Source organism: Camellia sinensis, chromosome 14 (assembly GCF_055761805.1).
Source record: "Camellia sinensis isolate YWXY chromosome 14, ASM5576180v1, whole genome shotgun sequence".
Lineage (NCBI taxonomy): Eukaryota > Viridiplantae > Streptophyta > Magnoliopsida > Ericales > Theaceae > Camellia > Camellia sinensis.
The window spans coordinates 80,349,352-80,374,998 of record NC_138974.1 but is presented as its reverse complement, the minus strand read 5'-3'; the positions used below and the strand labels follow the sequence as shown (position 1 = coordinate 80,374,998).

Genomic DNA, 25,647 nt, shown 5'->3' with positions numbered 1-25,647 from the left:
TGATAATGATTAGATTGTATTTTGAAAAAAAATTGTAATTGATTTTTTTAACTCACTGTGTTTTTTGAAAAAAAATTATTGTGTTTTTCTAACTATCAATTCACTTAATTTGTGATTTGATTTTTAACTCACTGTGTTTTTTGAAAAACAAAATGGATTGTACTCATTAGGGTCACATAATATACCAATTATTGATGATGATTAGATTATATTTTGACCCCAAAAAATTGTAATTGATCTTTTTAACTCACTATGTTTTTTGAAAAATAAATTATTGTGTTTTTTAATTATCAATTGACTTAATTTGTGATTATTTTTTTAATTATTGATGATGATTAGATAGCATTAAAAAAATTGTGATTTGTATGATTGAAGTTATCTTCTTTTGTTTATAATTTTATTTTTTAATATGATTGAAATTAGATAAACATAAACACTCACAAAAGAAAAATGTGATTGTAGTTTGTTCAATGGTTCTAAATAATCTTTTTTATTTCTATTTTAATGGTTATTTTTTCAATTATTTTTTTTATTATGAGAAAAATGTCATTGTAGTTAGATAGCATTAAAAAAATTGTGATTTGTATGATCAAAATTATCTCCTTTTGTTTATAATTTGATTTTTTAATATGATTGAAGTTAACTCAGAAAAAGAAAAATGTGATTGTAGTTTGTTCAACGGCTCTAAATAATATTTTTATTTACTATTTTAATGGTTCTTTTTTTCAATTATTATTTTTTTATTATGAGAAAAATATGATTGTAGTTAGATAGTATTAAAAAAAATTGTGATATGTATGATTAAAGTTATCTCCTTTTGTTTATAATTTGATTTTTTAATATGATTGAAGTTAACTCACAAAAAGAAAAATGTGATTGTAGTTTATTCAATGGCTCTAAATAATATTTTTATTTACTATTTTAATGGTTCTTTTTTTCAATTATTTTTTTTTATTATGAGAAAAATATGATTGTCGTTAGATAGCATTAAAAAATGGGAAATTTTTTTTAAGGTTCCTGGTATTAAGATTTTATAGCATAAAAGACATTCAATATTTTTATGATGTCTAAGGTCCCTCAACATCAATCCAGAGAAATTCAATCTAGAGAAAATTCGATCCAGAGAATTTCTCTAGACAAATCACAGAGAAAATTTCAAATTTCTCTAGATACATCATAGAGAAAATTCCAAATTTCTCTGGACAACAATGAGAACTAGTGCTCTGCTTCAGAGAAAATTGGGTTGGTCCAAAGAAATTCTCTGGATTGAACTAGTGCTTTGCTTCAGAGAAAATTGGGTTGATCCAGAGAAATTATCTGGTTTGGTCCAAAGAAATTCTCTGGTTTCCAAAGCTTCCACATATTATAGGGATGAAACACTAGAATATTTGTCACTTTTTGTGCATATGCGTCTTCACATTTCTAGTTTTCCTTCAAGGCATTTGTATATCTCATGTCTAGTCGGTGCATTTTTCACTCCTAGTTAACACCATATCTATATGCAGACTCGCACATTTGTGCAGTGAAGACCTCTATCAACAATAACTGACGATAAAGAAATTTTCCTAGAAAGCCTATATTTATGCAATTTATTGTTGAAATATTTTGTATTCAGATTCCATGAATAAAGTTATATGAGATACGACGATTGTGTTGTTGCCTGGCATTAATCATGGCTGGTATATACACTGCTTAAACATATCATGCCCTTTACAAGACTTGCAAGATATTAAATGTGGAAAGTTCAAATAGTCTACACATTCTACAACTTAGAGATAGTGGGCTTTCTGGAATTTGCTGTGAGATCATAACAAATTTATAAAACATTACCTTCCGACGAGTCATTTTAGATGCCTTCCAGCAAAGCAAGCTTCTTGATTTAGGTTCTAGTTTCCTGTAGAAACCAAGAAATATTAGAGCCATTTCAACGTTCATGAACAAAATCGGTTGGCGTCAGAGTCAACAATTGAGGTTGCAATTGGAGATGTTAGCTCGCTAAAGCCACAGAGGCTAGCATCGGAGTCTGATTGTGAAGAGACGAGGAGGAAGACGATGGAGCACAAGGCGATCCACAGCGGAACTGCGTGGCCAGTTCGGTTCAAAACTGAAATGACTCTTTTGAACTTGGAAACAATGAAATCAGTGAGTTCTCTGCAATCCAATTGATTCGAAGAAGGTTATTGTTGTTGTTGTTGCCTTTGCTGAGATTGATGAGAAATTATATGAATCAGATGTTCCATGCTTTTCAATCCAGCTCCACCGCCATTGAAGCTATATATATATATATATATATATATATTTGTGTATGTATTCTAGAGAGAGAGAGAGAGAGAAGTGGGAAGCTGAGGTTTGATTTCAATCAAATTTCTCTGTGATATATAAGTGTGGGAGTTGAGGGATCTTAGACACCATAAAATAATATTGTGGATCTCTTCCATTACTAAAAATGGGAGAGGGACCTTAGACTAATTTTCTCTTAAAAAAATTGTGATTTGTATGATTGAAGTTATCTCCTTGTGTTTATAATTTTATTTTTTAATATGATTGAAATTAACTCACAAAAAGAAAAATGTGATTGTAGTTTGTTCAACGGCTCTAAATAATATTTTTATTTACTATTTTAATGGTTCTTTTTTTCAATTTTTTTTATTATGAGAAAAATATGATTGTAGTTAGATAGCATTAAAAAAATTGTGATTTGTATGATTAAAATTATCTCCTTTTGTTTATAATTTGATTTTTTTTTAATATGATTGAAGTTAACTCACAAAAAGAAAAATGTGATTATAGTTTATCCAATACTTCTAAATAATCTTTTTATTTACTATTTTAATGGTTCTTTTTTTTCAATTATTTTTTTTTATGAGAAAAATGTGATTGTAGTTAGATAGCATTAAAAATAATGTGATTTGTATGATTAAAGTTATCTCATTTTGTTTATAATTTGATTTTTTAATATGATTGAAATTAGATAAACATAAACACTCACAAAAAGAAAAATGTGATTGTAGTTTGTTCAATGCTTCTAAGTAATCTTTTTATTTACTATTTTAATGGTTTTTTTTTCAATTTTTTTTTATTATGGGAAAAATATGATTGTAGTTAAATAGAATTAAAAAAATTGTGATTTGTATGATTGAAGTTATCTCTTTTTGTTTATAATTTGATTTTTTTTAATATGATTGAAGTTAACTCACAAAAAGAAAAATGTGATTGTAGTTTGTTCAATAGTTCTAAATAATCTTTTTATTTACTATTTTAATGGTTTCTTTTTAAAAGTTATTTTTTTTATTATGAGAAAAATATTATTGTAATTAGATAACATCTATCTATACTATATATTTAGCAAAATGGAGTTTTTAACCCCCAATGCCTGTGGGAGCTTCAATATCTCAATCTGAATTTTTAAAATTTTTTATTTATAAAAAAAACTCAGCATTTATTAATTTATTCAAAATCCCCTGATCAGCATTTATTAACTTTTTTTCAATTCACATGTCTTTCCACATGCTTGCATTTATTGATTTGGTCAAAATCCCTTGATCAGCATTTAAAATCTCCTCATATAAATAATTATAGATACAATCTGTGTATAATTACTGCAGCATCCTTTTCAACTAATGATAATATTGTTAAATTATTTTTATAAAAAATCTTAAAAAACATAATTTATATATTAAAAAAATCTAAAACAAATATAAATATTTATAATTATTTCGTGCATAGTATGGGTAATAGGCTAGTAAACTTTAAAGAAAAACTAAATACATATTCTCATGAATGTACACTTAATATGAATCATAAAATAACTTTTTTAATGGTTTTTTCTTTTCTTTTCTTTTTTTTATCCTATCATGTTCATAATTTAATGTTCATACTAATATTTATTTTCATTAACTAATTGTACTTTTATATAAAACTTTTTTTCACCCCCCCCCCCCCTCAAAAAAAAATAAAAAAAATAAAAACTTGGCTTTGCCCTATAGGTGAGGTTTGGCAATTGTTTTTTATAATATCTTTTTTGTTAGATATATATTTTAAAATTTTCAGTGAATTTTTTAGAAAGTATTCAAAAAAGCTATATTTTTAGATTCTATTAGCCTAGACTAACTTAGAAAGTAAAAAAAAAAAAAAAAGGTCAACTAAAGATTAAAAAAGAAGAAGCCTAATGTCATTGATTTTTTTTTTTTTTAATCCTTCTAAACTAAACAAACCTGAAAAGTAAATTTTTTTTAAAAAAAAAAAAGCATAAATTTTATAAATATTCAGTAAAAATAAAAAATATAAATTTTTAGTTGATCCCAAATAGAGTCATATGATGATGATCTACTTGTCTGAAATTAAGGTTGACCAACTCTTTATGCAATTTAAATCTCAAAATACAATCAACTAACTAGTTCAAGATTATTGCACAAAATCTTAATCCTTATTTTTGACACCTCTCAAATAAAATAAGTTTGTTAATAAGAGAACGGATAGGAAAAACAAGAAGCAACTTTAAAATGCAACAATTTTTTGTTTTTCTAAAGAGAAAGGACATAATTCCCCTCTGCCGGCCAATCTGCATTATATATATTACTAGCAGCAAAACATGGTGCGGAGCACGATTTTCAACGCATTGAAATATATAACTTGCAATGCATTGCATGAAATATATTGAAAAAAAAAATTAAAGGATAAATTACACTGACACTCCCTGAAGTTTATGTTTATTACAATTTTTCTCCTCAATTTTTGAAAATTACATTTCCTTCACTGAGATTTAAAGTTTCATTACGGATTTTCTCCTCGGCAATTTATTTTTTTTTAAATACCAATTTTGCCTTTACTAGGTAAATTACATTGACACCCCTCACATTTTGAAAATTACAATTCCCTCCCTAAGGTTTAAAGTAAAAAAAAAAATATTTGAAAAAAAAAATTATTAGTAAAATTTTTTTCTGTTTAAAAAGAACGTAAATTCGTTTTTTGAATTTGTGTTTTTTTTCTCAAATTTTCAAACTGATACAACAATTTATAAACAAAAAAAAAAAACTATCAAATAAGTTTTTATGACAGTTTTTATAATTTTGTAAATATAAATTGAAAACTGAAAGCGAAATGGATACCAAGCAAACTTCAGATGGTAAAAATGTCGTAAAATTAACAAATAATTAAATAAGTTACCAACGCAAGAAATGACTTATCAAAAGATTCTTAGAGTATGTATGGTTTGATTTTTAGAATTTTTTTTTAAATTAAAAATTAATTTGGTTAAGAAATAAAAAATAATTATCATTTAAGGATAAAAAATAATTACCATTTTATTTTTTAGGCAGGTTATCTACATACGTATGGCTATTTCAATTTAATTTGCAAAAAATTATTTCTAACCACTCAAAAGATAAAAATTATATAAAAATGATAATTATTTTTTATTTTTTATTTCTTAACCAAATTAATTTTTAATTTTTAAATTTTTTTTCTAAAAATCAAACCATACATAACCTAAGAATCTTTTGATAAGTCATTTCTTATGTTGATATCTTATTTAATTATTTGATAATTTTACGACATTTCTACCATCTGAAGCTTGTTTGGTAACCATTTCGTTTCCAGTTTTCAGTTTTCAGTTTTCAGTTTTCAATTTATATTTACAAAAATTTTAAAAACGGTCATAAAAACTTGTTTGATATTTTTTTTGGTTTATAAATAGTTGTCTCAGTTTGTAAATTTGAGAAATTCAAAAAATGAGTTTACGTTGGTTTTTAAATAGAAATTTAAAAATTTTACTAATAAATTTTTTTTTCAATTAATTTTTTTCCCAACTAATACTAACCGAGGGGGCAATTGATAATCCTACTTTAAACCTTAGGGAGGAGATTGTAATTTCTAAAATGTGAGAGGTGTCAAGTTAATTTACCCAGTGAGGGGTGTCAATGTGTAGGAATCATCAAGTATTTCATCTCTGTAAAAAATCACATTGACTAGAAACCAATAATTACTTGATTATATCACATTTCTGTCAAAAAGTAAATTGTTGACATAAATATGATTTGATATAGTAGCCATTGATATCCGATTAATGTGTTTTCTCTAAGAATAAAGCAGTCGACGTGCTTTACACATTAAACGATTCAGATTATTGATATGAATTTTGTGGTAGGTTCACAAAGGCCCAACAACATGTTCCAGTTCGATTTCGGACTGGAGAGAAGCCTGAGCCAAAAAGTTTTTATACACAATAATTTGGTATTTTCTAACTCCTTTATTTCATGCCAAAATACTATCATTACAACTTATAATTATAAAAATATCATTTTCACATCATTTTAAATGAACTATATATATATAATATATAAAATAAAGTAGGATTATTTTTGAATTTGTCATACACACATTTGTCATACTAGGACATTTGAACGGCTCAGATCTATTTAAATTTTAAAACAACGGCTGAGATATATTTTTCAAAAAATATCATATATGTACATATTCTATTTTCCAAATTCTCTCTCTTACTTTTTCCTTTTCTCACACCCCTCCTTTCATGATCCAATGTTCCCCCTTCCTTTCTCTTTTCTTTTTATTTTTTTATTTTCTCTCATTTTTATTTTTCTCTCTATTTTTTTTTCTCCTTTTTGTTCACATATTTTTATTCATATTATATAGAAAAATCTGCGATCCCAAAATTAGGAGCCAGATTTTACTATGTATAGTGGAGATTATATTAATGAATTTTTTAGTCCACAAATTATAAATAATGAATTTGAACAATTAATTATTATTTTTAAATATATTGAATACCTGATAGACTTTGTAAATTTAGACCTCATATGAATCTTCAACATCTATATAATAAGGGAAGAAGGTTTTTGAATTTATCCTAGAGACAATTGTCTTATTATGACATTTTAATGATCATGATTCATTTGTGTATTTAGATAGACGGTTGAGATGACCCCCTTAAATATATATCAATCCTAATTATATATCTACATTTACTTCCCGCCCAAAAAGTAAGCTTCCTACTTACCAACATCTCCCCTTTATTCTATCTGTGTCTCTCTCTCTCTTCTCTCTTCCCACTTGCCCATGTCCCCCTTCATTCTATTTTTATCCCTCTCCCTTCTTTGTTCTCACCCACCCTATTCCCTCTTTATCTCTCTCTCTTCCTCCCTGTTCTTCTTTTTCTCGAAACTGCTCTGCAGCCAAATCATTTGGCTGTTCTTCTTCTTCCCAAAACTGCCCTCAAACAGATCACTCACTTCGCTCACTCTTCAAGTTTGTCTCGAGTTGATCACTTCGCTCACTCTTCTCAATCTTCTCAATCACTCTGTTCATTATGTTTGATTGCTATCACACGGACTCTTCACATTAAGGTAAAGACTCTTGGCTCCAAATTAAGTGGATATTTACTGTTTGTGTTTTCTGCTTTTAACAAAATATGGTTTTTTTTTTTTCTTTTTCATTGGCTTAATAGTATAGATTAGTTTTTTTTTATTTTTTTTATTTTTTAAATTGGTTATTCTGTTGAATGAGTTTTCTGGGTTTCATGAATCCTGATTGATGATGATGCCGGTAATGGATTTTGCATATCTTTGATATTTTCTTGATGGCTTTCTCTACAACAATTGATCGAACCTCTTGTGGGCTTCAAATGGAACTTCTGCGATTATATATATTTTATAATGGGTATCATAAATTTATTCTCTTTCCCACATTGGGATTGTTTGGGTTATTTGATTCAACCTTCCATTGTTTAAAATATTGTTATAAATTTATTCTCTTTTTCACATTGGGATTGTTTGGGTTATTTGATTCAACTTTTCATTGTTTAAAATACTGTTATTCAAAATCCAAAAAAAAATTTCCTCTCTTTTTTGTTTGTTTGTTAGATTTTCTTCTTCCCGAAACTGCCCTCAAACAGATCACTCACTTCGCTCACTCTCCAAGTTTGTCTCGAGTTGATCACTTCGCTCACTCTTCTCAAACTAAAGGTAAAGATCACTCTGTTTATTATGTTCGATTGCTATCACATGGACTCTTCACATCAAGGTAAAGACTCTTGGCTCCAAATTAAGTGAATCTTTACTGTTTGTGTTTTCTACTTTTAACAAAATATGGTTTTTTTTTTTTTCATTGGCTTAATAGTATAGATTAGTTTTTTTTTTTTTTAATTGGTTATTCTGTTGAATGAGTTTTCTGGGTTTCATGAATCCTGATTGATGATGATGCTGGTAATGGATTTTTGCAAATCTTTGATATTTTCTTGATGGTTTTCTCTGCAAAAATTGATCAAACCTCTTGTGGACTTCAAACGGATCTTCTGTGATTATATATATTTTATAATGGGTATCATAAATTTATTCTCTTTCCCACATTGGGACTGTTTGAGTTATTTGATTCGACCTTCCATTGTTTAAAATACTGTTATAAATTTATTCTCTTTTCCACATTGAGATTGTTTGGTTATTTGATTCAACATTTCATTGTTTAAAATACTGTTATTCAAAATCTAGAAAAAATTTCCTCTCTTTTTTGTTTGTTTGTTTAAATACAAATGTTGTGAGGTCAGATTTTCTCTCTGTCGGGAAATTTTTAAACTCTCTCCCCAAAATAACTTTTAAAAGCTACTCTCTCAAAACCAAACCAAACATACCCTTAGTTTTTCTAGATTAAGTCCTAATTATAATTATTTATACATTTTGTTTATTATACCTCTGCAAAATGCTGTATTGAATTCCAAGTGTTAATTGAAGAAGTTTGGAATTGCTGTTCATTTTATTGAGTATTGGAATTGCAACGTGGTCAACTTAATTTTAGATGAAGCTGCTAAGAGGCCAACAAAAATGCTTTAGATAATACAATGGGGTGTAATGAAAAAAACTTGGTTAGATATGATTTAAGAAGAGTATAGTTTTGCATGTTGAATGGGGTGGAAAAGATTTCATGCTGCCTACGTCAAGTATTCAGGAGTGGAGCCAACTCAAGTGTTTTGTTTCAGTATTATTACTGATTGTAGTTAATGTGCGCTTTGTTTTTTTAATGTTTCCAATTTCCACATGTAGATATATATTCATATGTATGTTCAAATTTATCGCATCCGAATTTAATACTTTAATATGACATTTTGTATTTTACGTTTCAGTGAGGCTCCTTAGACTCTTCAATTGATTAATGTTCTTTTGCTAGCAAGGTTGAAGGTTTTATGCAGCAAATTAGCGAGTTTGATTGATTTATTAATAAAGTTTGGCTTCTTGAAATGTATGGTCAGGGTAAAGATCACTCTGTTTATTATGTTTGATTGCTATCAAAAGGACTCTTCACATTAAGGTAAAGACTCTTGGCTCCAAATTCAGTGGGTCTTTCCTGTTTGTGTTTTCTGCTTTTAGCAAAAGATGGTCTTTCCTGTTTGGAAGATTTGGCATTTGTTTTCAGAAATCTCACCAAAGATCTTTACGATATTTAATAAGGCCATGATTTTTGGGTTTTATATGTGTATCTCTATGAACTTTCTTTTTTCTCTTTTGAATTTTTTTTGACATTATACTTTAACTACATGTCTCTTTCCAGTTATGATATTAAGAAAGATGTATGAAGCTATGGATTTAAAAGGAATGTATGAAGAGGAGTTGTTTTGAGGAGTTGCATTTTTGCTTCCCATCTTACTTTGTTGTTGTCTACTGCATAAATTTTTTTATGCAAGAAGTTGTGATGGATGTTAGCGTCCATATTTTGTCAATAATGCAGATTTGATTTGATTGCCTATTCCTGTGGTATATTGAACAATATAATTGTCTGATATCTTTTGACTAACAGAATTAGTTTGTTTTTTGGAGTTTAGAGAGAGAGCCATTTGAATCTTCGACTAAATCATTATGTGCTTCACATTACATGCATTTGGATATGAATAAGGTTTCCAACAGTGACTTGTGTTTGTGTGTTTGTATATATATATATATGAAACTGTAATATTGAATCAGTATGACACACGAAACAGGATTATGAAAACATCATATTTGGTCTCATGATCACTTTGGAGGACCATCAACTTGGTGATTCCTAGAATGTAATAATAGTTATAAAGTGATTTTCCTTTTAAAGGTTATTCTACATGTACACATGTTGAAAATAAAAAGGAAAATGTATCATCATAATGGAATAAAAAGGAAAATGTATCATCAAAAAATTATGAGCAGTTGACAGTAAATTAACAAGCCAAAAAATTATGAGCAGTTAAATTTTTTTAAAAATGGAATAAGGGACTATTTTTTTAAATTATGAGCAGTTGCATAGCTGAACATCCATAAAACATCTTTTGTTTACGTGATGATACCTTTAACGAGGCATGGCACTATACTTGCTATGATACGAGGCAGTATTTATGGCCTCACTTTCTGTAGACACCTTAGTTGCTTTCTTTAAATATTCTAAAGTGGTCCTTTTTTTGAAGATTTTGATATGTCTAATGCTCAAGTGGAGCACGTATGACTCTTTTAAACATATTAAACATATTTCTTTTATAAATGACTTTGTATCGTTGGGTGTTTGTTCCATTAGGTTGTTTTTTTTTTTAACCATTTCCATGCTTCTTTTTTTTTTTTTTTTTAAAAAAAAAAATTGTATTCAAAGTTAGATTTTTTGTAATGGAAAAGTATTTGATAGCTAATGAAACTTAGAATCTGTTGGTTTGGAACCTTTTTTTGGTTTGAACTGCTAATTTTTTAAAATTTTTGAACTGCTAATTTTTTGGTTTGAGATCCTCACCGTGATCAAGCCCTCTGTCAACTGGATATGCTCCATTTTAGTAGTCATCTTGGGCATGTAATTGATCGTATATATGTATATATGTATATGCATATCTTAGCTTGCTGGCGGGTTGTTGATTTTGCTTAGATAAGAGGCTTTCTTTCCATAATTTTATCTTGCTAGATTTGTACGACACAGATCATCAAGGTTCTGCCTCACTAGATTCATTAGCCTAGACAAAACCAAAAATTGTAAATCATTCCTCCATCCAAGACCAATGCTGGAATCTTAATCCCAGAGAAGACCTCCAAGGTGATATTCATTCATTGCCCAATAATTATCCTCATTCTCTTGCCAATTCTAGATTTTGATCATATTTTTTCTTTGAAATTATTGTTTTCTGTTTCTGGGTATTGTTTAAATCTATACAATTTCATGCTTATTTGATGAAAATGACCTATTATTAGATATCTAGATCTGGGTTTGAGTTAATTGAATTTTTTTGACTTGAAGTTAGGTTTTTATTGTGATATTTGTTCTTCTCATTCTTCACTTTCTCTAATATCCTGTTGTTGTTAGCCCAAAACTACTGTTTGGTTGCTGGGAAAGCAAAGAAAAATGAAAGAAAACAAAATTTGAGTATCATGCTTTTTATTCTTTATGTCAGTAAAATTGCCAGAAATAATAAATTAGACAGCCTAGAAGACACCTGAATTTCCGTGGTTCAGCATTGAGAGAAATGTTTAGTTTTATGGTCTTATGGATGAATCAACTGAACCCATTCAGAATGATTTCCCAGGGTTTATGTTATTCACAGATGATTGATATTGTTCTAGGAAAACATTTTTTACACATACATCTTTGCAATCTGTGTGCTGAGTCTTAAGAAGCTCATGGGTACTTGGTAGGTCTTACTTTAAATTTTTTTAATATGAATTCTCTCTCTCTCTTACATATAGTAATTTTGGGGAGTAAAATTGATTATACAAATAAGAAAATTGGCTAAATCTTTAGTGCTCCTCTCTCTATTTGATTTTTATTTTTTAATGAGCTGTTGTTCATAGAAAATTTGCTAAACCATTAAAGGTATCCTACTTCTTTAATATGTTGCTTGGCTTCCATTGGGAATTAAATTGTTCAATTTGCTTTTAGTGTATGATTTTTTTTAAAAAATTTAATATTATCATTTGTAAATGTTCTGCAATAATAGATTAATCTGCAATAATAGATTGATATTTATTAGATAAAATGTAATTTATCCAGTTTAATGTAATTTATCATCTGGATTAAAATGTAATTTATTCAATTTAATCTTAACATTATGTTTCTTAAATGAATTTAATTTTTTAAAAGGTTTTGGATCTGAATCAATACTTGATGGGTTTTATTTTTTAAATGGGTTTTAATTTGTTTACATTTTTTGGACAGTGTTTAGTTTTTCTATGTTGTGTGCTTTGGTATAATATCACATAACACTTTATTAGTTGATTAGGAATCATCATAATCTGAATTTTAATATGCTACATCACAATAAATTAACTGAGGTTTTGAAAAACAATAAGGCAGTCTTATTTTCAAGATTTGAAGGAATTTAATTGGGTTCATGAATATTATAGATATAGTTTGCGTAAACTCCTCATTATGGTCTTGCTTTGTAAGTTATTCATATAGAGTATAGTATGTTAAATATATTTTTATAACTGTATTTTAATCTTAATATTATTTATACCGTACCTTTAGACACGGGCATATGCTAGTATTTTAATAAAGCAGGATGATTTTTAAATCTTCAACATATTTTTGTCCTATTAGGACTTTTAGATGGCTCAGATTTGTTCAAATTATAAAACAATGGCTCAGATATATTTTTCAAAAAATGTTCTACATATACATTTTCTACTCTCTCTCTCTCTCTCTCTCTCTCTCTCTTACTTTTTTCCTTTTCTCACACCCCTCCTTTCATGATCCTATGTTCCCCCTTCCTTTCTCTTTTCTTTTTATTTTTTTTATTTTCTTCTGTTTTTATTTTTCTCTCTATTTGTTTATTTTTTTTATTTTCTCCTTTTTGTTCAATATATTTTACACATATTTCCTTACAATGTATGTATGCCCATAATACACTAGGACATTATGGGCATACATACAATTTTCATATAATTATATAAGCAAAAGCAATATTGTATGTATGCCCATGGAAATTGTATGTATGCTAGGCACATCTATCTATCTAGCTATTTATTATATAAGCAAAAACAAGTTTTCGTGAGGAATTTTGCGAGAACTCCAAAATTTTATAATAAATTTGTGATTTTATCAAATTAAAAAATAAATTTAAATAGTATTGGGATTACTATTATATTTTAATCTTAATATGATTTATATTGTGCCTTCAGGCATGGGCATACGCTAGTATATATATATATATATATATATATATGCATGTAGGTATGTATACTAAATATGTTTTTCATTCTTCCTTTTTCGAGTTAACTATGTGTAGGGATGTAGGAAAAATCAAAAAGATCGACCAAATCGATTTAACCAGACCAGCTATATTTAGTCTTTTTTAAAAAAAAAATAAGAATCAGACTGTGCAATTTTTTAGTTTGATTTTTTTCGATTTTCGGTTCGATATCAATTCAAGCATCTTGTGTACCAAACTAAACCGAAACCAACTACTTCAACAAATATTGTATTTAATATATACATATTTATAAATTTAATAATATAATAATATTAATAAGTATAATAAATTATTAACATTAATTAATTAACCTTAACATTTCTATAATCTAAGTTTGCAAACTCTTATTATATATAATCTTAACTGTAAGTCATTATTTTCAACATTATTCTTGAAACTTTAGTTTTTTTCTTCTTTTTTTTTTTTGTATTTTTGTTAATTTAGAAATTGAAAAGTATTTATTAAATGGATGGATTTTACATGTTTGAAGTGGTGTTTAATATTTTTTTGTATAAATTAGTGACTATACTAAAAAGTGGCTCAAGTTTGAAAGGCCCTAAACCGATTAAATTAAACTGAACCGAGCGATTCGATGTGATTTGATGGGAAAAGCAGTCTGTATCGGTGCTCAAAATAATAAAACTGACATTATTGGTTCGGTAAATTTTTTTTACCTAAATACTGATCATACCGAACCAATCACATTCCTAAATATATGAAAATTACAATTATATATGATAAGAAACTCAAAAATATAGTGGAAACTTTAATTATAAAGCGAAACTAATTTGTATAAAACACTTGTGAAGTAAATTATAGCCAAAAAACATAAAATCTTATATAATCAAATCGCACTCTAAAAGATAAAACTGAATAGTCTCCTTACTGAGAAAAGAGAGAGGCATAAAATAAAATGGAATAGAGTAGAAACACCAACTCAAAGTAGAGTTTGGCTTATCAGAGCGAAAGTGAATGGAATGATTATTTTATTAAAATGTCTATTCTTACATTTAATTTATTTGTTGGTAAACGGGTCAGGTTTTGGATTTGGGTTTAGACCTCCATGGTGACATGACTCATGACCTATGTAAGACCCATTGAATTTAATTTGAATTTAAATTCGCTATCCTAAGAGATAAGGATAGCATACTATCTCATCTTGGCTTGCCATCCCAACTTATCCGGGATAAGGATGGATGGTTACTCATATCTCCATATATTAAACTTATTAATATACGTATTATTATGGGAGTGAATTGGGGAAGCAAAACCTAATATTGTGGGTAAAAATATTTGTGCTTTCAATCTCTCTGCCATTGAAGAACACATGCGTTTGTACTGTAATTTATGTGAGTGTTACTCACATTGTAGTATCACTGTACCATTGGCAGGGATGGCAATGAGAGTTAATGAGGTGAATATTAATTCTCCATCCGCATTCATTCCCATTCTCCTATAATAATTTTTCCCATTTCCCAGTCCCCATGGATACTACCTTCTTCATCTTCTAATGTGTTTGGATTTTCCCCAACTTTTTTTTTTTTTGGTTAAAGGTTCACAACCAAAACTAAATATACATTCAATCTTATTTTATTTTATTTGGCTCAACAACAAAATCAAATACACATTAATTAATTAATTAAAAAAATTGTTTTAAAATAATCAAATATATAATTTTGAGACAATCAAATAAGTTTTTAGTAATTGAAAAAAAAAAATTTGGGGAAGAACGTGGAAGATTAAAAAAAATGCAAGTACGAGATTTAAAATCTCCTCCATTTTGTAGAGCACCAAACAAAAGGTATATAATACAATTCCAAGTCAGAGAGAAAAATGCGTGATGCAAGCAATCAAACACTAGATTTACTCTTCCTTTTCATTTTCCTTTCCTTCAACAAATCTAGGACCAAACAATGCATAACAGAATTTGCTTAGTAAGCTTAACTGAAAATCATTCAATTCAATTGATGTGTTTTCCTTGATTCAAGAACCAAAACAAAAGCAATCATAATATTCAAAATCTCAATTTTCTAGGCCACCAAATAGAAGGTATATAACAATTCTAAGTCAGAGAGGAAAATGCATGACGCAAGCAAGCAAACAGCATATTTTCTCTTCCATTTCATTTTCCTTCCCTTCAACAAATCTAGAATCAAACAAGGTGTAACAGAATTTGCTTACAAAGTGTAACTGAAAATCATTCAACTAAATTGACATGTTTTCCTCCGATCAGAAATCGAAACAAGCAAGCATAACATATGGGGAATGAGAATCCATCCCCATATGTTATAAACAAACATATGGGGGAAATGGGCTGGTATCCATCCCCGACCCATACCCTATGAATATTTAAAAAACACCACTTAACTAACCCGACAGGTAAGAAAAAAAAAATTTTCATATATTTGGGTCGAGTCTCCATGGGTACCCATAGGGTACGATCCCAACTGCCATCCCTAGCCTAATGCATTGAAAACTCCTTAAATAAACTACTAAATATTATGTTCAAATGATAGCATAATTAAAAAAATAATTATAATCAAACATCACATTACGTATAATCAAATAATTCTTTAATTATAATTAAAATAATGACATAATCAATATATTATATCATAACTAACAACATAATAAATCATAATGAAAGACATAAAAATCTTAACAAAAAAATGCATACAATTGAATTTCCCATCAAGTTGTGTTATTACTTGAATTTGATTGGGGGCAGTAACAACAACCCCCACTCTTGTCTCTTTCTATTTTTTATTTGGTCAAGCAAGACGGCTCCATGTGAACCGCAAGAACAAATTCTACAGGAAGGAAGAAAAATGAGATTTCACACAACAAAACGAGTAAATGCCCCCAACATTGATCACTGAAACCCCCAATTGAATTTAAGCATTACAAATCCCCAATTTTCAAACTCACTACTCACCTTTACTCACAAACTCAGTTCAGAGTTCAGACCACCATCATTATTTTCTCATCTTCCTCCTACCTTCAAACCCAACCAACCAAAAGCTACTCCTCTGCAACAAAACAAATTTAAAAAAAAATATGGCCGAGAGTGCAGTGTTCCATCTACTAGCCAACTTCACACCCTTCCTCCAACAAGAGGCCAATTTGTTGACTGGAGTTCAAGATGAGATTCAATACATCAGAGATGAATTCGATCGCATGACAGCTTTCCTCAGAGCTGCTGATGCTATGGAAGAAAACAACCCTGAACTCAAAATATGGGTCAAGCAAGTCCGAGAAGCTGCGTACGACATTGGAGATGTTCTTGAGTTGTTCATGCTTCGCCTCGGACATCATCATGGCGCTGGATTTTGCAGTTTTCTTTGTAAGGTTTCTTGCTTTATTAAGACTTTAAAAGCTCGTCACCAAATTGCTTCGGAAGTTCAAAGAATGAAGGCCAGAATCATCGATATTTCGAAGGGACGTCAGAGATACCATGAAAGATATGGTATGTTAGAGCAAGGCTCAAGCTCAAGGTCCACTGGTCTTAACACGGTATGGCATGATTATCGTGGCGATGCCCTTCTACTCAATGAATCTGAGCTTGTGGGCATTGACAAGCCCAAATCGCAACTAATTAGGTGGTTGGTGCATGAAGACCCCAGACTCAAGGTGTTTTCCGTATCAGGAATGGGCGGATTGGGCAAAACAACACTGGTTAAAAAGGTCATTGATTGTTAATATAATATTGTTAATTGTATAGCTTTCTTGCTAATTGTATAGCTGTCTCTTTTCCTTTCTGCTTTCGGTGGTAATGGATCATCATTTGGTATCCAATGTACATTTCTTCTCTCTATAAAGAGAGAGTTCCTTTCTCTTGTAATAACAGAATACACAATACAGAAACATTTTTGCTCTCTAGCTTCTCTCACTCTTTGCTCTCTAGCTTCTCTCTCAAACAAATCTTTCATGGTATCAGAGCACATCAACCTGTGCGAAATTTTCTCCTGAGTCCAACGGCACCAAGCCCGTTCTCAGAAAAGCCAACACGCGCCCACACGCGCCGCCCTTAGCCTCTGCGCGTCAACACGACCGCCACCACTCTCACACGCGCCCACACGCGCCAACTCCTGTCGCTCACTTCCGCCACGCGCCCACACGCGCCCACACGTCCGCGGCTCCCATACGCCGCGCCTGCTACCGTACGCGTACCGTGCGCCGCTTTGCTAGTGTGCACCCGCGTGCGCCAAACCAGCTACCGTGCGCCGCGCCTGCGCCTGTCTGCTAACGTGCGCCGTTGCCTTCCTGCTAACGTGCTCCTCCCTGCACTCTGCTAACGTGCGCCGCTGACATCATTGCTGACATCATCTCTGTCCAGCATACCTTTCCTTGCTATTTTCGACCTTCCGGACTCACTGGTACACTCTGTTTTACCTAATTTTGCTCCTACGGATCTATTTCTATTACTTTAACCCTACTCAACTAGTATTATGGATCGTCATGATGCCTCCCATCCCATTTCCGTCATTTTAAATGGTTCAAACTATGTTCTGTGGGCCCAAGCTATGTCCTCTTTCCTCAAAGGCAAGAAGCTCTGGCGAATTGTCACCGGGGATGTGGCTAAACCAGTAAAAGACAGTGCCACTACTGAAACTCCTGTTCATACTGCTACATATGAAGACCGACTTGAGGAATGGGACAGTAAGAATTACCAAATCATTACCTGGTTTCGTAATACATCTATTACCTCTATCAGTCTTCAATTTGGCCGCTTTCAGCTTGACTCTGTAACTACTCCTGCGAAAGACATCTGGGATTTTTTGAAAGAACGATACCAGACTACTGATCTTGCCCATCAATATCAACTTCAGAACCAACTTCACCGCATGCGCCAAGAATCCACTCAGTCCATTAATGACTTCCTTTCTCAAATGTACTTTGTTTGGGATCAGCTTGCTCTTTCCGAACCAGCATGGCATGACCCCGAAGATGCCGTTTTATTTACTATCCATCGCAACCAGCAAAGGTTGGTGCAATTTCTCATGGCTCTTACCTCATCTTTTGAGCCCGTACGTGCCTCTCTGCTTCATCGCCATCCATTGCCCACTCTTGAACAAGCAATTTCTGAGTTGCTCTCCGAGGAGACTCGTCTCGGTACTCTTCAAACTCATCATGTGGACTCTGTTCTTGCCACTCCTCCGTCCCGGCCATCATTTCCCCAGCGGACTACTGCTTGCCTCTACTGTCAGAATCGGGGCCTTCCTTCAACCCATCTCCTGGTCCATTGCCCCGTCAGATCCTGCCGCTACTGCAACAAACTTGGTCCTGGCCATCTGCAATAGGATTGTTTTCGCAATCCCTCTCGCTCATCCTCCAATAGCCACTCCTCTCGCGGTGGCTCTTCCCGGGGAAACTTTCACCGTTCCGGCAATCAGTCTCATCACACTGCTGCTGCTGCTTCCGGGAATCAGTCTCATCCCACTGACACTGCCACCTCTGCCGGGTTCTCTGAGTCGCCTACTCCATCTACCCCTCGCTTTTCTCCAACAGATGTAGAGGCCATGCTCAAACAGCTTCTCTCCCCATCTGGTACACCTCCTCCTACTGCTTTGTCTGTCATTCCAGGTAACTCTTCTTGGTATTTTGACTCTGCCTGTTGTAATCATATGACCTCCAGTTCTACTATTTTTTCTTCCTTATCTTCCTCTCCTCATATTCTCTCAATACATACTGCTGATGGTTCTCTCATGTCTGTTCGTCATGTTGGTACTGTTTCCACCTCTTCTTTATCCATACCTCACGTTTATCATATCCCTGCTCTTACCTTAAACCTTATTTCCATTGGTCAATTATGTGAACTTGGTCTAACTGTCACATTTTCTGCTACTGATTGTTTGGTACAGGACCCTCAGACAGGGCAGACTATTGGGATCGGCCGTAAGCATGGACGTCTCTATGAACTCATTCACCTTCATGTTCCTGCCTCTCCTCAAATTGCTGCTCCTACATCTACTTCCTCATTATCTCCCTTTCATCTTTGGCATTGTCGCTTAGGGCATATTTCTGTTAATCGCTTAAGGTCTTTGGTTTCTAGTGGACAGTTGGGTCATGTAATTCCCGATAATTTCGATTGTATACCCTGTCAACTTGCCAAACAACCTGCTTTATCATTTAATAAAAGTACTTCTGTTTCTCTTGCACCTTTTGATCTTATACATTCGGACATTTGGGGACCCTCACCTACTACTACTATGGGGGGATCCCGCTATTTTGTTGTTTTTATTGATGATTTTTCCCGGTTTACTTGGCTTTTTCTCATGAAACATAGGTCTGAATTGAAACACATTTATTATCGTTTTGCACAAATGGTCCACACCCAATTCTCCAAAACCATCAAAATTTTTCGCTCTGACAATGCTATGGAATATCGGGATTCAGATTTCCTTTCCTTTCTTCAGCATCATGGTACATTGCCTCATCGTTCCTGTGCTGGCACATCCCAGCAAAATGGCCGCGCTGAACGGAAACATAGGCATATTCTTGACACTACTCGCGCTCTCCTTCTCTCTTCTTCCTGCCCTGAAAACTTTTGGGGCGAAGCTGCCCTCACTGCTGTTTACACTATCAACTGTGCTCCTACACCTGTCATCCATAATCAAACTCCCTTTGAACGTCTGCATGGCACTCCCCCTCCATACGCCAATCTCCGGGTTTTTGGCTCTACCTGCTTTGTTCTACTTCAATCCCATGAACACACCAAGCTTGAACCTCGCTCTCGTCTTTGTTGCTTTCTTGGGTATGGCATTGAACATAAAGGCTTCCGCTGTTGGGATCCTCTCTCCAAACGTCTTCGTATCTCCCGTCATGTCGTTTTCTGGGAACACCAAATGTTTTCCTCGCTATCCTCTTTTCACTTACCCGAACTTTCCACTCCTGCACTATTTACTAATCCTTCCATCGATCTTTTCTCTGCTGATTTTGATACAGGTTCCTCCTCCATCGAGACGCCCTTGCTCACCCCTGATCCTGTCCAGCCTGCTCTACCTGAAGGTCTACCTCTTGCTACCACACCTCCTTCTCCACCGGCTCTTCCTCTCACCGATCCTCCTCCGGGTCGACCACGCCGGGTAACTCAACCTCCTATCCATCTTCGTGATTATATTGTTGGATCTGCTGCCTTCTCTACTTATGAACCTACCTCCTATCGTGAGGCTTGTACTAATCCTCTTTGGCAGCAAGCTATGACTGATGAACTCCATGCCTTGGATAAAGCTCATACTTGGGATCTTGTTGATCTTCCTCCTGGCAAGACTGCAATTGGCTGTAAATGGGTTTACAAAATCAAAACACATTCTGATGGCTCTATTGAACGCTACAAAGCTCGTCTTGTTGCCAAGGGCTTTAACCAAGAATATGCATTGATTATGAGGAGACATTCTCTCCTGTTGCTCGGCTTACATCTGTTCGCAGTTTACTTGCTGTTGCTACTGCTCGCCACTGGGGCTCTTTCAGATGGATGTCAAAAATGCTTTCCTCAATGGTCATCTTCTTGAGGAGGTCTACATGCAACCTCCACCTGGGTCCACTTTTCAACCTCATCAGGTTTGCAAACTACAGCGTGCTCTCTATGGTCTCAAGCAAGCACCTCGTGCTTGGTTTGCTACGTTCAGTTCTACCATTCTTGACTTCGGATTCACCTCTAGTTCCTATGACTCTGCTCTCTTTATACGGACTACTTCTCATGGTACTACTCTTCTTCTTCTGTATGTGGATGATATGATTATCACTGGTAATGATACAGCTGGTATTCTCCACCTCAAACAATTTCTCCACCAACAATTTGAGATGAAGGACCTTGGTACTCTTAACTACTTCTTAGGCCTTGAAGTCTCTCATGATTCTACTGGTTCCTATTTGTCCCAGGCCAAATATGCATCCGATCTTCTGGCTCGTGCTGGTCTTACTGATTGCAAAACTGCCTCTACTCCGATTGATTCTCAGATTCGTCTCACTCCTCTCGATGGCACTCTTCTCTCTGATGCTACTCTTTATCGCCAGCTCGTCGGCAGTCTTGTCTATCTCACAGTCACTCGTCCTGACATTGCCTATGCTGTTCACATTGTCAGTCAGTACATGTCGGCTCCTCGCACTCCCTACTATACTGCTCTACTCCGCATCCTTCGCTACCTCAAAGGCACTCTGTTCCATGGTCTTCACTTCTCGGCTTCTTCCTCTCTTGACCTACGTGCCTTTTCCGATGCTGATTGGGCTGGGGATCCTACGGATCGACGCTCCACCACGGGATTCTGCTTCTTCTTAGGGGATTCTCTTCTTGCTTGGCGTAGCAAAAAACAATCTCTCACTGCCCGCTCTAGCACCGAAGCTGAATACCGAGCTCTTGCTGATACTACTCAGGAACTTCTCTGGCTTCGCTGGCTCCTTGCTGATATGGGAGTTTCTTCATCTACTCCTACCCCTCTCTACTGTGACAATCGGAGTGCTATTCAGATTGCTCACAATGATGTTTTTCATGATCGCACCAAACATATTGAGATTGATTGTCATTTCATTCGCCAGCATGTTACTTGTGGAACTGTTCATCTTCTTCCTATTGCTTCAGTCGATCAACCCGCTGATATCTTCACTAAGGCTCATCCTCCTGGCCGCTTTAATGATCTTGTTTCCAAACTCAACTTGGTAGATGCTTTCCCTCCTTGAGTTTGCGGGGGGCTGTTAATATAATATTGTTAATTGTATAGCTTTCTTGCTAATTGTATAGCTGTCTCTTTTCCTTTCTGCTTTCGGTGGTAATGGATCATCATTTGGTATCCAATGTACATTTCTTCTCTCTATAAAGAGAGAGTTCCTTTCTCTTGTAATAACAGAATACACAATACAGAAACATTTTTGCTCTCTAGCTTCTCTCACTCTTTGCTCTCTAGCTTCTCTCTCAAACAAATCTTTCATTGATGATGCAGTTGTGAAGAATCATTTCCAGAGCCTTGTTTGGATCACTGTTTTTGAATCCTTCAAGATTGAGGTGCTCCTAAAAGGCATCATCAAACAACTTTTTTGAAGAAATCAAGCAACCAGTCCCACAAGGGATTGACAGCATGGATACCAACAGCTTGAAAGGGATAATTAATGCTTTCCTCCAACGAACGAGGTATGTGCTTGTTTTTGATGATGTATGGGATATTCATGCGTGGCAATCTTTTAGATATGTGTTTCCCATTGGCAATTGTGGCAGTCGAGTAGTGCTGACAACTAGAAATGCAGATATAGCCTCTTTCGCTAGTAAAGAATATTATGGTGATGTCTATAATCCTCAAACCTTGCCTCCCGAAGAATCCTGGACATTGTTTTGCAGGAAAACATTTATGGAGAATTCTTGCCCTTCACACTTGGAAGGACTTTCAAAAGCCATCTTGAATAAATGCGAGGGATTGCCGCTTGCAATTGTGGCAATTAGTGGTCTTTTATCAACAAAGGATAAGAGCAGTGTAGATGAGTGGGATAAGATCTACCGCAGCCTTGGTGCAGAACTAGAAGGAAATGACAAACTCCTAAGCATGAACAAAATATTGTCACTCAGTAACATTGATTTACCTCATTATCTGAAGTTCTGCTTTCTATATCTAAGTGTTTTTCCGAAGGATTGTTTGATTGACCATTGGAGATTGATTCGGTTATGGGTGGCAGAAGGATTTGTAGAAATGAAAGCAGGAATGACGGTAGAAGAAGTTGCCGACGGCTACCTCAATGAGTTGATCAATAGAAGCTTAGTTCAAGTGGCAGAGATGAGATCAGGTGGAAGGGTCAAAACGTATCACATCCATGACCTTTGGCATGAAATTATTGTTTTGAAGTCAGGAGAGCAAAACATCGTGACACTAGCCGGTGAACAAAGCAAAGCATGGCCCAAAAAGGTTCGGCGCTTATCAATCAACAATCATTGGGAATATACACAACAAAGCAAGCATTTCACTCAACTTCGTTCTTTGCTTATGTTCAATGCAACAGATTCACTGTCCAAGTTGTCTATGCTTGCATCGTCAAGTGACGGTCTACGGCTGCTAACCGTGCTAGACTTGAGAGGTGCCTTGTTGGAGACATTCCCAAATGAAGTTTTGAAACTACTTCAACCCAGGTATTTAAGTTTGAGGGGAACCAAGGTAAAAATAATACCGAAGTCGATTGGAAAGCTCCAAAACCTGGAAACATTGGACCTTAAACAAACGTACGTCACTGAGTTGCCTGATGATATCCTCAAGCTCCAACAACTTCGCCATATCTTGTTGTATCACTACATACAAGATCCTATTCCTTCAATTTGTTTTAAAGACTATTGTGGATTCAAAGCCCCGGCGGAAATAGGAAGTCTGTCATCCTTACAGAAACTTTGTTGTATTGAAACAAACCATGATAATGGGACCATTTTGCTAGGAGAGGTAGGGAAGTTGACTCAACTAAGGAAATTACATATTGAAAAACTGAGAAATGAACATGGGAGGGCGTTATGCTTGTCCCTTAAGAAGCCAAGTAACCTTTGCTCATTGGTTGTTCGTGCAACAGGTGAAAACGAAATCATTGATCTAGATTCTCTTTCTTCACCACCTCAACTTCTTTGAATGCTCAACCTAGAAGGAAGTTTACATAAGGTACCACATTGGATACCTTCACTGCACAGCTTGGTAAGAGTAACTTTAGCATGGAGTAATTTAAGGGATGTTGATCCACTGGAATCCCTTCAAGGTTTGGCCAATTTGGTTGAACTTGAACTTCTTCAGACACATGTAGGGGAAGAATTGTGCTTCAAGGCTGGTGGATTTCAAAGACTAGTGAGATTATACCTTGTTGGATTTAAAGGATTGAGATGGGTGAAAGTGGAGGCTGGCTCGATGCCTCATCTTGAAGAGTTACTTATCCGGAAATGCGAATTGGTAGAGGAGTTACCCTCTGACATTGAACATCTAACTAATCTTAAATCTCTTTATTTGATTGATATGTCTGATGGATTGATTTCCAATCTGAACAGAGAAGGTGGAAACAATTGGAAAATTGCACACATCCCAAAAGTTTGTATTGGGGACACAAAACTTGGCTATTGGAAAGAAAATTATCTCACATAGTGAGGGAGGGAGGAGAGAGCTCTAACCCTATTGAATGACCACCACATTTAGAATGCTTATTATGTATTTATTTATTTTTATGTGCTCTTGTTACTTGATTTGCTGTATTCATATTGGGATCAAATTTTTCTCTATTTTTTTTTTCTTTTCTCTATTACATTTTTGGTTTTTTAGGAGACCGAGAGCCTGATATTTGACCTCCTAATTTTGATCATAGAGTGGTAACTTTACAAATTTATTTTTAATTGGGATTGTAAATCTTAGGGTTCGTTTGGTGAGTTTTTTTTAATTTTTTAAAAATTTCATTAGCTTTAGATTTTTTGAAATTGGAATAAAAAACACATTTGTTAATTGTTTTCACTTTTAAAAAACACATTTACTAACTTCACAAAATTTTGAATGATGAGATTTTTATTTTATTTATTTTTCTTTAGCTTTAGATTTTTTGAAATCGGAATATAAAACACGTTTGCTAATTGTTTTCACTTTCAAAAAAAACTGGCTACAATTCTTAGAATTTCTGGAAATAAGAAAATTGTGATTCTACTTATTTTCAAAACAAGTTTCATTCTTTCCTACCACCCTCACCCTTCCATCTTCGTTGCGACAATCACCTTCGACCACTCCCCCCCCCCTCCCCCCTTTTGGTAATTTACTATACTTGTTTTCATTTTGAAAAATGATATACAAATATATTTTATAAACTCACTTTCTAGACCCGGTGATATATAATGTAAAATAAATGATTGGTTGATGATTAAAAAAAATATGAGAGAGAGTTGACTTAACTATTCTAAAGTAAATTACAAATATACTTAAAGTTTACTTAAAATATAGATTATCCCTTGAAATTTTGGAAATTACAAATACCTCATTGTCAAAGATATTTTATTTAACATAATTAACAGAAAGATGAAAATTTTAATTATTCTCCTATATAACAATAAAATTATTTGAATTGTTAATTGAAATATATTTCTAGTATCATTAAAAACAAAGGGAATTTTTTTTAAGATCTCTGATATTAAGATTTTATAGGATAAAAAACATATAATATTTTCATAGTGGTTGGGATCCCTCAACATTTTTTCGGAGAAATTTCAATCCAAAGAAATTCTGTGTTTTAAAAATTCTCTGGTTTACTTGATTTTTCTGATTTTGTCTGTGTTTTGAAATTTTCTATGTGATTTGAAATTTCACTGGTTTACTCACAAATTTCTCTGGGCTCTAACCAATTTTCTCTGGTTTGCCTAGGTACTATGAGCTATATCTGTTCCATCATAGATTTTGAACTTAAGATCAATGTGCTCCTCTCCTTCATCCATGATAGCCCTCTTCTCTACCACTAACGCAATTCAATAA

At 33.3% G+C, this 25,647-nt stretch overlaps 1 long non-coding RNA gene across 3 annotated transcripts in view; it reads right to left on the bottom strand.

The window, feature by feature from the left end:
- Positions 1–1,622: 1,622 nt before the first annotated feature.
- Positions 1,623–25,647, bottom strand: part of LOC114281048 (uncharacterized) — a 42,210-nt gene continuing 18,185 nt past the window's right edge. Inside the window, exon 3 of one of the 3 annotated variants that reach the window (XR_014350590.1) lies at positions 1,623–2,201. This is a non-coding gene — a long non-coding RNA (uncharacterized LOC114281048). Of the gene's footprint in view, positions 2,202–14,934; positions 16,587–25,647 lie in introns of those variants that run through there. The other 2 variants (XR_014350588.1, XR_014350591.1) reach the window with 2 other exon arrangements.